General features: G+C 36.4%; 1 pseudogene; it reads right to left on the bottom strand.

The window, feature by feature from the left end:
• Nucleotides 1-262: 262 nt before the first annotated feature.
• On the bottom strand, nt 263-5,393 carry LOC148118337 (non-selective voltage-gated ion channel VDAC3-like; annotated as a pseudogene).
• Between the last annotated feature and the right edge of the window lie 8,403 nt (nt 5,394-13,796).

The raw sequence follows: 13,796 nt of genomic DNA, 5'->3' as shown, positions 1-13,796 counted from the left end.
ACTACAGTATGGAGATATATATATATATATATATATATATATATATACATATATATATATATGATGAAAAAGTGGAATGATACTTAAATCAACTTTGCAGAACGCAACTGAAATGTGGCACAAACATGATAATCTTTATGCTTGCCTTCAAGGACCTCTCTTAAAAATGAACTTCAGTGTGAAAATGTTGTCAATATTTTCAGAAAAATACAAAGTTCACACTTGGATTTTCCAGAATTTCAAGGTTGAAAGAATGGTGGGTTTATTTCACTTCCAGGGAAAAACCACATTTAACTTCCAGTTCAAGTCCTAAACAAACTTTTTGACCTCCTGCATTGAAGTTCTTTTCATCTATTAAAACTGAGAGGATCAATTTGTCTCCTGGTTGGAGGGTCTTTGTATATCCCAGTTTAGTTAAAGCTGTATTATTTACTTTGACCAATAGAAAAGTTCTACATTCCAGTTTATTTTTTAGCAGTGATGCTGAAGTGAGTGTTGTTGCCAATAAACCTTGCCATACAAGGTTTACTAGTGTTTCAATCTTCTGATAAACTTTTTGAGATAAAGCCTTTAAATTCAGTACTACCATTCACATAAGTATGCAGTTGGAAGTCTGCAGCCTTCCGGAGCTTTCTAAGGGCAAATTATTCTGAGACAGTTTGGATTAGGCTGTGTCAAAATTCATCTTACAGCAAGCAAGCCAACATTTAAAGGCCAAAACAGCCCATTCATAAGAGGTTGGTTCAGAAGAACCTATATCAACATGAATATCAAGGTTAAAACAATTCCGTTTCTAGGAAGCTGTCTTAGTTTGGATTATTATTGCTATGATGAAGAACCATGAATATACACAAGTTAAGGAATAAATAGTTTTTTTGGTTTATGCTTCCACGTCTATAGTCCATCACTGAGGGAAGTCAGTACAAGAACTCAAGCAGCGTGAGAACGTAGAGACAGGAGTTAATACAGAGGTGATGGAAGGGTGCTGCTTACTGCCTTGCTCCCTTTGTCTTGCTTAGCCTGATGTATTTTACAACCCAAGACCACCAGCCCAGGAATGGTACTACTCACTATGGCCTGGGCCTTCCCATATCAATCACTAATTAAGAAAATGGTGTCTAGACTTGACTACAGCCCAACCTTATGAAGGCATTTTCTCAATTGTGGTTCCTTCCTCTCAAATGACTCTATCTTTGTCAAGTTGACATACAATTAGCTAGCACAGAGGAATTTAATTTCCTTATGTTTTGTACAAATCTGGTATCAATAGATAGTTTGAACCTTTCAGCCAACTTCTTCTCCCAAGAAATTTCTGTACTAAGATTCTGTGTTCAGTGTTTTGGGTGAAGTTAAGCCCATAGTTATAGACCTTGTATTTGGTCTCTAGATTGTCAGATGGCTTTTTCATGTATAAGGGAAAGCATGGTCTGAAGAAGAAAATCCCACTTCACTGTGAGATTTTGTTCTCAGATCTGTTTTGATCATACCAAACTCATATCCTTTGTTAAAGATGACCTTAGCAGTCTTTCCCAGGGTACAGTAAATTTGTGTGTTACATATATCCCTTTTTCACCAAAGCAACACCAAAGACCTTCTCCAGGAAATGTATTATCTTTTTCTTTTTTTTCTTAAATAATTTATTTTATTTTTTAAAAGAAAACAAACTATCTTTTTTCATTTTACATACCAATCCCAGTTTCAACTCCTTCCCCTCCTCCCATTCCCTCCTCCTATCCCCTGACCCCACCCTTATCCACTCCTCAGAGAGGGTAAGGCACATTGCCTCCTGGGAATGTCCAAGGCTCTTCCTACTATATCTAGGCTGAGCAAGGTATCCATCCAAAGATAATGGGTTCCCAAAAAGTCAGTACAAGTAGTAGAGATAAATCCTAGTGCTGTTGCCAGTGGCTCTACAGTCTGCCCCAGTGGATCTCTTCCTCTGTTTCCATCAGTTGCTGAATGAAGGTTCTATGATGACATTTAAGATAATCATCAATGTGACTGCCAGGCAAGGCTAGTTTGGGCACCCTCTCCTCTATGGCTTAGGGTCTTGGCTGGGGTCATCCTTGTAAATTTCAAGGCCAAATCAACTGAAGACTTCAAAATAAATCCAACCACACTGAACCTGATAGAAAAGAAAATGGAAAGTAGCCTTCAATGCATGATCACAGGAGACCACAATGTAATACCATTAGCCCAGACACTGAGAGCAACAATAAATAAATGGAACCTTCTGAAACTAAGAAGCTTCTGTAAAGCAAAGGACACAGCCAATAGGATGAAAAGACAGCTTACTGAATGGGAAAAGATCTTTACCAACCCCACATCAGACAGAGAGCTGATCTCCAAAATATATAATGAACTTAAGAAATTAGACATTAAAATTCCAAATAGGGTACAGAACTAAACAGAGAATTTCCAACAGAAGACCCTCAAATGGCCGAAAGATGACAAAATATTCAACATCCTTAGCCATCAGGAAAATGTATTTTCTAATAGGCTTATATCATCTCTATTTCTTATAACTGTGATGTCTACTTTACTTTCCTAGGGACTAGATATATTTCCTTTAGGAATATATTTATATTATTTATTATTTAAAAATACAAAATATTTTAAAATTAAAGCAGATATGTGAATTATTAATTGGAAAAAATGGGGCTCCAAAGAGTTAGATTCCATCATCAAAACCGGCATTCAAAATGGAGATAAATACTTAAGGAAGTGGTTTTTGTGTTAGGGGCTATAGCAAAGCAAACAAATGATCAAGCAAATCTGTTTGGCTTCATCCTACTGTTCAAGTGTGGCTTTATTGAAAGAATACATTAGTTCTCTGAATTTGAGGTTACATCAACATATTAACTTTTTTTAAAATGAGAACTCACTCCTGAAAATGAGTGATATGGTCAGCTATGGTCAATGGAAATTATTTTTAAGAGATAATAATGTGTACACATTTTCTGTGGATTTCTTGTTCTCATGTAGTAGTATATTTTTAAAAATTAAGTTCTAAACTTAGAGACTGGTAAACATCTAATAATTTACCTATACTCAGATATTCAGGCAATTCATATATTTTCTCCTAAATATGTGTCTGCCTTAGCATTGCTTTTGCTCTAATGAGTGATAATTGAAAAGTCTTTTTAAAAATGTCCTCTTCATCTTAAGGTCTTCACACATTGCCCGTTAAAAATTGTTATCTGTTTACCCTGAGGGTCATACTTCCTCAGCTATTCCTCTTTCCTTTTGTTCTGTTTGTGGTAATGGGAACTTTACAAAATAACACATGATTTGTCTATTATGGATGCAACAAATAGTGCATGTTGAACAAGACAAAAGATTAACCAAAGAAATCTTGCATTAATGACAAAACTAAATGGAAAACTTATGAATCCAAGCTCATGGCTGTAATTGAATGACATCTCTACAAACAATGCATGCAACCACAGTCTCATTGCCTAGTGATCATGGTAAGCAGAGGGGAGGACTGGAGAAGCCTCGCCCTGAGCCCTCTTACAGACAGCAAGTTTTGTAGATTTTACGCAGCATCGTAATAGCCTCCTTTTATATCAGTCTTGCAGCTTAGAAGACAGAGGTGTGAAGTCCTGAAAAAGGAAGGAATCAGAGAATTTAACCTGAATTAATTCTGGTTTATCTGTTCGAATATCTCAAGGCTTTTATGTAACTTTTGCAGTAGTAGGTATTCTTGGATGCTGGTAAATATCACAAAATTGCTTATTTTGTCTGAGAGAAAATATATTCTGAAAATCTTAAGGCAAAATGCATAGGGAAATAGAACTATTTCTGCATCTTAAGTGTCAGTAATCTTAAATTAAATGATATAATATAATTTAGTTTTCTATCATACTATGCCAGTACTTAATAATTTGAAGAGTCACAGACTCATAAGAATCAATAAATATACTTTGATAATAGGGAGTTACTATTTTTTTTTGCAGTTTTTCAAATGTAGAGTATAGCTAACATTACTCAGAGTAGATGTTATCCCTAGGATAATATATGTGTAACAGCCTATAAGAATACCCATGAAAAGAAACTTAAGAATAAAAATTATATAAAACAGATACATTTCTGTTTTAAAGGAATGAAATAATTTAATGAATATAAAAGTTGCAAAAACTGGCATGGAAAAATTTAGTGGAATAAAATACATAGTTATATTTAGTTAAACAGAATTTCCCTCGTGTCTGAATATATACAAAGATATTTAGGGATGGATGCTACAGGTATTCACTGCCCATCTCTGATGCAAGTCTTAGAAAAATGGACCCAACTATCAAGTAATTGCTTTCAGACTGTCAGGTAGGGAAAAAAAATCGGACTGACCTGATCCTTACCAACTTAAACTTGAACCAAAGAAACCACAGATAATGAGTCTACTTTTCTTAGTACATACGAAGCAGGGAAGTGTGGGCGATGAAAAAGTTCATAGAAAAAAAAAAAAACAGGCTCCTCTGTACTGTGAGAAAGCAGAGCCTTAAGCAGCTTTTTTTTAAAAAAAAGTTTTATTTAAGAACTTAACTTCAAATGCAACCCACTCCATTCCACAGTTAGACGTCGTGGTGTTTCAAATGTGAAAGGTAGATCGCTCCTGACATATTTGGGCCAGGTACAAAATTAGAGTATTTACACTCTCAGGAATTCCTGCCAATTGTTAAAATGTCACCCCACCTTCTGGTGTAATCAGGAGTTCCTCCTTGCTAAATTTGCTGCTGCAGCTTAAGCAAGCAGTGTGCAGTCTTCTTTCCTGACTGTAGTGAGAGTTTATTCATCTTGCTCCCTAATTGGCTTACTTATGAGCATAAAGAAAAACGGATGTGGCTCTGCCATAGAGAAAAAGAGCTATCCATGTGACAGGGCAGGACCAAATATCATTCCTGTGACTGCTGCGTCAAGCCAGTCATTCTGACTCAGATGAGACAGGAAGAATGGGCATGGGAGAAATTTCTCTAGCTCCCTATTAAAATGGGAGGGCATTCAGAGGAGAAATGCAGTCTAGCATTTTTATAAAACAAGGAATTTGTTCAGCCTAGAGAAAAGTAAGACACTAAACATTTTCAACATTTTATGCAATTGATATATTATAGAAGCACAGTATGTCCAACTGTGTCATCTAGGTAAAAATGCTATGTTTTAAACTTATATTTGATTACTGTATCAGAGTGGAAAGCTACCTGATAAAACAGAAACTGCACCTCTGCATCTAGGATGGCAAACTCATCTGTGCCACTCCAAGACGGCAACTACGGTAGGGCTTATACTCGTTACCTATGGATTTTGTGTTGGTGAGGACGCCGAGAGTCCTTTTGAATGGTTAAAATAAACATGACTTTGAATGCCAAGAAACACATAAAAGTCCCTGTACTGGGCATGCTTAGCAGTTAGAATCTAGGTCCAAACAGCATCAAATCAGAGTTGACTATTTAGTTTCTGCATCTGATTCTGAATCTCTCACCACTGCATTTAGAAACTCCAGACTGTCACACCTCCTGCTCTTTTATACCATAAATGAGAAATAACTATCATTTCCTCTGTCAAAAGGCAATGGCCAATCTGCGGAAGTTTACTTCAGTTCAAAATAAGAAAATCCTGCTCTCCTGTTTCTCCAAGCATGGAGAGGTTTGTTTCCTCTTATTCCTTGGTAGTAGCTGAGTCAAAGGTATCTAGAGATGTTTGGCTAAATAAGACCTAAAAACAGATACAACATGTTCTTGGCTATAGACAGTGAGACACAAATGTCTATTTAACTCAGAAGGAAGAAGTAAAGCCTTCTGTGCTTAAAAATAAAAATGAGGAATGAGTCAATCTTTTGCTAATCATGTAGGTTACTTAGTGAGGCGAGATGTGGTGGAGTGGATGGGAAATGAAGTTCCTGTCCCCAGAAAATCAACTCCAATACAGTAACAAAAGTATGAGGATATTTATCACAGGATTCTAAAGGGTTTCGTAGAAAATGCCTAACAAGCAGAATTTGAGCTTTTGTAATGAGTTTATTCGGACCATGGTACAGCTCCTGACTGCCAGAAACGATTATAGAAATGGTAGCATTTATTCTTAGTAACACCCACTAGTCCATTCTGTTACAAACCTGTACTCGGAATGATCCACTGAGACCTAAAGTACTTGTGGAAAGAAAGTATATATTTTGAGGAATAAGCTAAAAAGAGCAGGGCTGTATAACAGAACTAATAAAAAAACCCACCATTAATATTTAACGGCCTCCACCAGGAGGAGCTGGGCACATATGTGACTCATTTTAATGAGGAGCCAAAAGACAAAATTGTCTAGAAAGTCTTCTAAGTCTAAGTTTGGGCAGCAAGATAATGTTGGAGCAAAATCCCAGAGTCTAAAGACAGACTACCCTAGTGAAGAGCTGGACACAGGATCTTGGCATGTAATCTTGCATTCCTCCCAGGCGCCTGCCAACATAAGGATGAATGACTGTGGAGATACCTAGGGTAATAATTAAACATCTAGAATATGCTTGGGACAAAAACATGCCCAACAGAGGTAAAAGCAACCAAATTAGATACAACCTGTAAAAGTACTTTGACACCTAGTACTTAAAAGTAAACTATTACTGAAAACAAGCAGAAAATATTTATTAGGTCATGTGGTTATTACCACCATTCTCTGCTCTGTGAGACCTGCTTGGTTCTCATAGTCTCATGGATAATATGAGGCAGGGCCAGCCTTTTGAGGCCTAGGCCTGTGCTCCTTTTCACTATAATATTCTGCCTTAGGGATCACTTGATTGACCAGTAGAAGAGTGCAGTCAGCCAATTTAGGGAAGAATGGGCTCAGTCTTTAAATAAGAATCTTGATCCATTAATTAAAATGAATTGGATTCAAATTATGTAAACGGAAAAATATATCCCCTTCTGGGTGATTAGAAGTATTGAGATGAAATGCTCAGGTTGTGTTGATAAATTATTTGTAACTATGTTATGTCAAGTAACTCACCAAACAATTTACCCCACAGATTGCTTTATTGTAAGACTGAAAATTGGTACATGCCTTTGGAAATTTTTGTCATGTAGCATTATGTTAATCTATTTACATTATATATGAAATACATTGACTCCAATTGGAGACTGTCTTTAATTTGTTATATCCAACTTAATGATGATGAAGCAATTCTGTAATTATGCTATCAAAGCAGCATGCTTCAAATTTTCTGACAATGACTATTCATTGACTCATCCTAATAAATAGTTAATGAGATACATACATGAGTGGAAAAGTGAAATAGTATTTGGCGTACTTTCGGGAAACTTCATTTTTAGTTAAAGAGACAAAAGATAAGACGACAAATAAATTATAATTTCAAATGTATTAAAGTCCTGAAGAAAAAAGTGGGACAAAAGAATAAGCAGTGGTAATTAGTTGGCAGGGTAGAAGGTGAGTGAGTGAATTAATGACAGCACCTGGAGGCAGTACAGAGCTGACTGCGTAATGTTTCAAGAGATGGAAATAGGTCAGAGATGAAAATAGGAGTCTTTGGGTTAAGGAGGAGCTAAGAAGAATGTAAGAGGTAAAACTGGATAGCTGACGAAGGTCAGCTAATATTGGCCGACAAGTCTAAAATTACTGTGGATCTGAAAGATGGAAGCTGATGTTTGAGAAAGATGATTTTAGCTTCTGTATAGAAAATAGGTTGTAAGTGATGAATGAAGGCTCTGATGACAAAGTCCAGGAGGGAGATGATGGTGGTTAGTAAGATCCTCCAGAGACCTGAGCCAAAAGCCAAAATCACACACACACACACACACACACACACACACACACACACACACACACACACACACAGTCAATCCTAAGAAGGAATCTCATCTGAAGTAACTATGGTGGAATAGTGATCAAACTGTGGGGAATGTTTGTAGGGGGCAGCCAGTGGTGCACTAGGTGACTTTAGGTGGGGGAATCCAGTGGTTTTCATTGTTCTAGTCTATAAGAATTTCTATAATATTGTTGATGATAAACACCATAAACACTTAAGGTTAGGTTAGGGTATGATACATATCTTTGAAAAAAATGTTTTGGTAAGCTATTTCCTTAGGGAATCAGATATCATCTGGAGCAACTCTCGTAAAAATTTGATCATGATAAACTACGCTTGAAGTGGGCCTCGATAATGCCTTCTGTTTTGCTAAATATTCCTATTATTGAGGATAAAGCCAGCAGTGGCTGGGGTTCTAGAGAAGATGAGTTGTAACTTTCATAAACCCTTCTCATACTTGATCTATCTCCTCAGTCCTGCCCATATTACTTAGCTTCCTGTGTTCCTGTCCATGAGACATTAGTTTCTTCACCATCTCTAAAAATTTGTACTGCCTCACTCTAAAGATATTAACTCTGATCATAATTGATCACTGTTTCTAAGTATAATTGAATTTGGAATTTTATGCAAATGACAAGAATGGAGGCTTTAGTTATCCCTTTCATAGTAACTTAGATGCTCATTGGCAAGAAAATGTATTTTTCCTAAAAAGGAAGCTTAATTAAAACTTACTCTTTAGTGTGTACTTCATGAGATGAATGCATTCCCAACACTGCTTATATGTCCATGAACCATAGACTAAAGAGTTCAGAGACCTGGGTAAAACCAGATATCTTAAAGAAAAAGTAACAATAAAGTGACTCCTAATGATATTTGCTATATTCATAGGTCGGTACTTTATTCAAGCATCATCATCATCATCTCTTATAGCAGATGGGAACAGATATAGAGACCCATGGCCAGGAATTACAAAGAGAAAGAGAAAGACTTGAAACAATCAGCTATAAATGTGATGTCTCCATCAAATGTTCTTCCTCAGAGCTTAGAGAACCCCTGCAGAAGAGAAAACAGAAAATGTGTAAGAGCCAGAAGGGACATAGGACACCAGAAGAACAAAACCCTCTAAATCAACAGGCTTAAAACTCATGTGAACTCACAGAGGCTGAAGCAGCAAGCACGGAACCTGCACAGGTCTGTTCTAGGCCCTTTGCATAAACATTAAGGCTCTCAGTTTAGTGTTTTTATGGGATTCCTTAGTGTGAAATGAGGTAGTTTCTGATTTGCATGCCTTCTGAGCTCTTTTCCTTCTGTTGTTTTGCCTTGTCCAACTTTGATGTATTTGATTTCATCTTATCTTATTATATTTTATTTTTTGCTGGAATCTCTGGTGTGGAAAGCCCTGTCTATGTGTTGCTTTTATTGGTTAATGAATAAAGCTGTGCTTAGCCAGTGGCTAAGCATAATAGGGCAAGGTGAGAATTCCAAGCAGATAGAAGAGGAGAGAGTAGGCAGAGTCAAGGAGAAGCCATGTCGTCACCACAGGAGACAGACGCCAGAGGCAATCTTACCCATAGGCCATAACCACATAGTGATACACAGATTAATGGAGATGGGTTGATTTAAGATGTAAGAGTTAGGTAGCAATACATTTAAATGATTGGCCAAGCAGTGTTGTAGTTAATACAGTTTCTGTGTTGTTATTTCTGGTCTGGGTAGCCAGAAATCTGAGCAGCCTTCCGTCGATGTCTCTCAAAAGCTAATTCTTATCTAATGAGAGACAGAAAGGGGGTGGACCCAGATGGTAAAGGAAGTGGGGAGAAACTTGGCGTGGAAAAGGGAGAAACTAAGGATTTATTATATGGGAAAACTATCTTTTCTTCATTATACATACCAATCTAAGTTTCCACTCCCTCCCCTCCTCCCATAAGGGGAACACTCATCCATTGCTGGTGAAAATGTAAACTTGTACAACTACTTTGGAAATCAGTATGGTGGTTTCTCAGAAAATTGGGAACAACCTACCTCAGGATCCAACAATACCACTCTTGGGCATATACCCAAAAGATACTCAATCATACTACAAAGGCATTTGTTCAACTATGTTCATAGCATCATTATTTATAATAGTCAAAGTCCAGTTAAGGAAACTTTTTAAACAAGAAATGAAGGTACAGGTATCATTCACATGTCTTTTTGCTTTCCCTAGAAGTATATGGAGCATCAGCTTCTAAGAATACTTTCGTTGTAGGGCTGAATAGTGAATGACTTCTCAATGAAGGATCCCTTTTGTTTACCAGTATGGAGTGTTCTAGAAATCCAGTGATTTACTTGAGCAAGCCTTAAGTGAGTGTGTAAAAATACTTTTATGTTTATATATGGCCTTTACTAATTTAAAGGACAATAACCTAGGGCAAGCCTGTATTGTCTTATTTGATCCTAGAAACATTAATAGAAACTGAGATGACTTGAGGCTGCAGGTCCATATTTTATTTCTAATTATTTCTCTGAATAGATAGCCAGAGCACCAGGACATATTTCAAAATACAATGTGAGTTAAAGAAAACATTGAAATTGATTTCTGATATTTTGTACTACTAATAAGGTGACCCAATTCACCAATTCACAATGATTTTCTTTAATAAAAACAATAAATTGCAGGGTGAATCTATTTTGATGCTATTTATTTTTTCTAGTCTAATTTGTATTAAATGTTGTTCTGTCAAAGCAAATTATTTCAGTCCCAGGTTGGTGAATGATTTGGTGGTTCTATGTTATTGTACGTGATAAAATGTCTGTAAACTTTTTGAATCTATTTTTAAATAGTCTGTATATTTCCAATTAATATTTTAATTGATATATTAATATGTAATATCTGTTGGCTAAAATTCTACTGACAGAAATTTGTGTAACATATACATACACACATATTTCTTTCACTAAGGAGAAGTTGCTGAAGTAGGCAAAACATTTCAGAACAATTGCACTGACTTCCATGAACATTGTTATTTCTTCTACACAAATTGTGATATTGAAACAACAACAGAAACTTTTCTCTCTTTTCCAGAATGAAATAATCTTGCTCTTATTGTAAAACTAATATTATGCAACATAAGACATAGGTACTGTTGGGTATATAATCCCCTTAGTATCATATTTTCTTGCACAATGACTAAGCAATAGTGAAATTTTAGGTAGTAAATGGCAAGAAATTTCAGCTTGGATTTCATCCCTTCATATGTGTATTTGATCCTCATGTTTATCATGTTTGACAGGATATAAAACAGATTCAGGATTATAAAACTTCTTTAGACAGTAATAAAGTCATCAGTGGAGCCGTGACCAAATTTATTTCCTCAGTTACTAAATACTAGTGTCTTACTTTGTCTTAATACTGAAATCACTAGTGCATTCTACCTAATGTAAGCTTCTTTGGGAAGGAGGCCGAGTCTTATTCATGTAGTGATCTGGCACTTGCTACATTGCTATTGTACTGTGATTGCAGTGGTTTGAATGAGATCATCCCGCAAAGTCTTAGACATTTCAAAACTTGGTCCCCATTTGGTGGTTTGTTGAGAAGGATTAGGAGTTGGGACCTCATTGGAGGTAGTATGGTACTGGGACAATTTCAAAAGAAGCATGTAATTTTGAGGTTGTTCCCTTTACTTCCTGTGTATAGATGTAAGCTCCCAGGTTGCTGCTCTAATCCCATGCTGGCCTGCTGACTAATGTGATCCCTACCTAGATGCTGACGGGACCTGAGCCTCTGGACCATAAAGTTCAAATAAATTAATCATCCTATCTCACTCATGATGTTTTATCATGGCAACAGAAATGACTAATGCACTTATCAATAATAAATCGTGAATAAGTCAGTGTATCCATAAGGAACTAGAAAGAATTTGACTTGAGCAAAATTAATAATTTATGTTTATTATTTTCCACTCAACTTTGCTTCTTAAGCATCTTCCGTACATTTCAAACTCTGTATGATCAACATAATATTACTGAAACCCATATGATCACAAATAAAGTAGATATATGAAAGACATTTGTTTTTTCCTGAGACATGGTTTCTCTATAGCTTTGGTGCCTATCCTGGAACTCGCTCTGTAGAACAGGCTGGTCTTGAACTCACAGAAATCTGCCTGCCTCTGCCTCCCAAGTGCTGAGATTAAAGGCATGTACCACCACTGCCTGGCAATGCATGGCAATTTTATTTTATGAATATGAGACTTTTTAATTAGAAAGTAAAAAACACACAAGCAGTGCATCAACATCCTTGCTCCCTCTCCATGTTCAGCACCACAGATTAGTTCTCTGCTTTGAATAAGTCTAGTTTCATCAAATATGGATCTAAGTATGTGTTGTTCAATTTATAGAACATCATGAATACTGAATTAAAATTAAATTCTCTGATTTCAGCCCACAAAATAGGAGAAAATATTTTCCAGCTATACATCTGGATATAGGACTAGGAACTAGAATACATAAAATGTTCATTACACTAAACTCTAATAAAAGAGAACAAAATTAAAGAACGGGCTATGGAATTAAACCAAGCTCTAAAATAAGAATTGCAAATGACTAGAAAATCATTACAAAAGGGCTTGATATTCTTAGCCATCAGGGAAGTAGAGAGTAATGCTTCTTTAAGGCTCAGTCTAACTCCATTCAGAACAAATATCATAAAACTGAAATGAGAACAGATACTGGCATAATATGGGGAAATGGGAGCCCTTATATACTGTTGGTGGGGGTACAACTTAGAATAGTCACATTGGAAGTCAGTTTAGAAGTTCAAAAGAACAACAAACAAAACTCTACATCTACATATCATCCAGCGCCACAATTTCAAAGCACGATTTGTAAGAAATCCATACCCTACAACAGAGACTCTCGGACAACCATGTTCACTGCAGCTTTATTCACAGTAGTTAGGAGATGAAATCTACCCAGATAGTCATCACCTTGCTAGCAAGTAATGACAATGTGCTACAGATACACAATAGAATTTTATTTAGCTATAAAAAAGAGAAATTATGGAAAATTTAGATAAATGGATGAAACTGGAAAATATTGTACTGAATGAAGTAATTCAGACACAGAAGTACACACACATGTGATCTTTTGTCTCATATTAAGATAGTAGCTAACCCCGAATCTTGAGTTATGTATTTAACTTGGAGTAGTAGTTGTGAAGTCAGGAAAGAGACAACATGTGTGTGGTAAGTGTGCCTTTAAAACGGAAGGATGATAATGTATGTGTAAAATGAGGACAATAGGAGAATACGAAAACAAGTGAAAGGTCAACCAAAACAAAAGGATTTTGCAAAACAAAAAAGGGATTTATTAAAAAAAACTATCAGAAACTTACTAATTAAAATATGTAAGGAACATTTGAAGGCAGATCTTCTCAAGGCTAGACTATGCAGCCTTGTGCATATCTATCTGTAACAACTAACAGCTAAACAAAAACCCCAGCACTAGATCTGGGGTACCTCTGCAGGAACTATTGCCTTGAAAGACCCCAGAGTCCACCAAAATAATACAGACTTTTGCCAGTCATCTTGGCTACCAACCAGAACTACTTGTAAGAGTCTCTTGCTGAGGACACAACCTGTCTTGGATTTAACATATAGAGAAATTAAGCTGGAACTGAGCCAGAAACTTCTGTGCTGCTATTTTTCATAAAGCTAAATCCTGCTATGCAGGCTGTTAGAGAAGGGTTATTAGCAAAGATGGTACTATACAGCCTTGAAATCTACGAATTTGCAAGGCAACATGCAAACCAAGATAAGTCTATTAATATAATAGTGGCACAACTGTCAAAGGTAACCTACTGCTTCCTGAATGGACTTGTGGCTTGTTCTAGAAAAGGGAATCCATGCCTAGTGCTGCAAACCTGGTCCAAAACCAACCACTGATAAGGCCTTTTTAAATCCTAAGGAGAAAGTTACTGCTGCTTAGCTAGACTGCAGTAGCATCAAACTACCTT

The sequence above is a fragment of the Myodes glareolus genome, chromosome 23, assembly GCF_982192425.1.
Source record: "Myodes glareolus chromosome 23, mMyoGla1.1, whole genome shotgun sequence".
NCBI lineage: Eukaryota > Metazoa > Chordata > Mammalia > Rodentia > Cricetidae > Myodes > Myodes glareolus.
The sequence above is the reverse complement of the archived record's forward strand: the minus strand, read 5'-3'. Positions and strand labels throughout refer to the sequence as shown.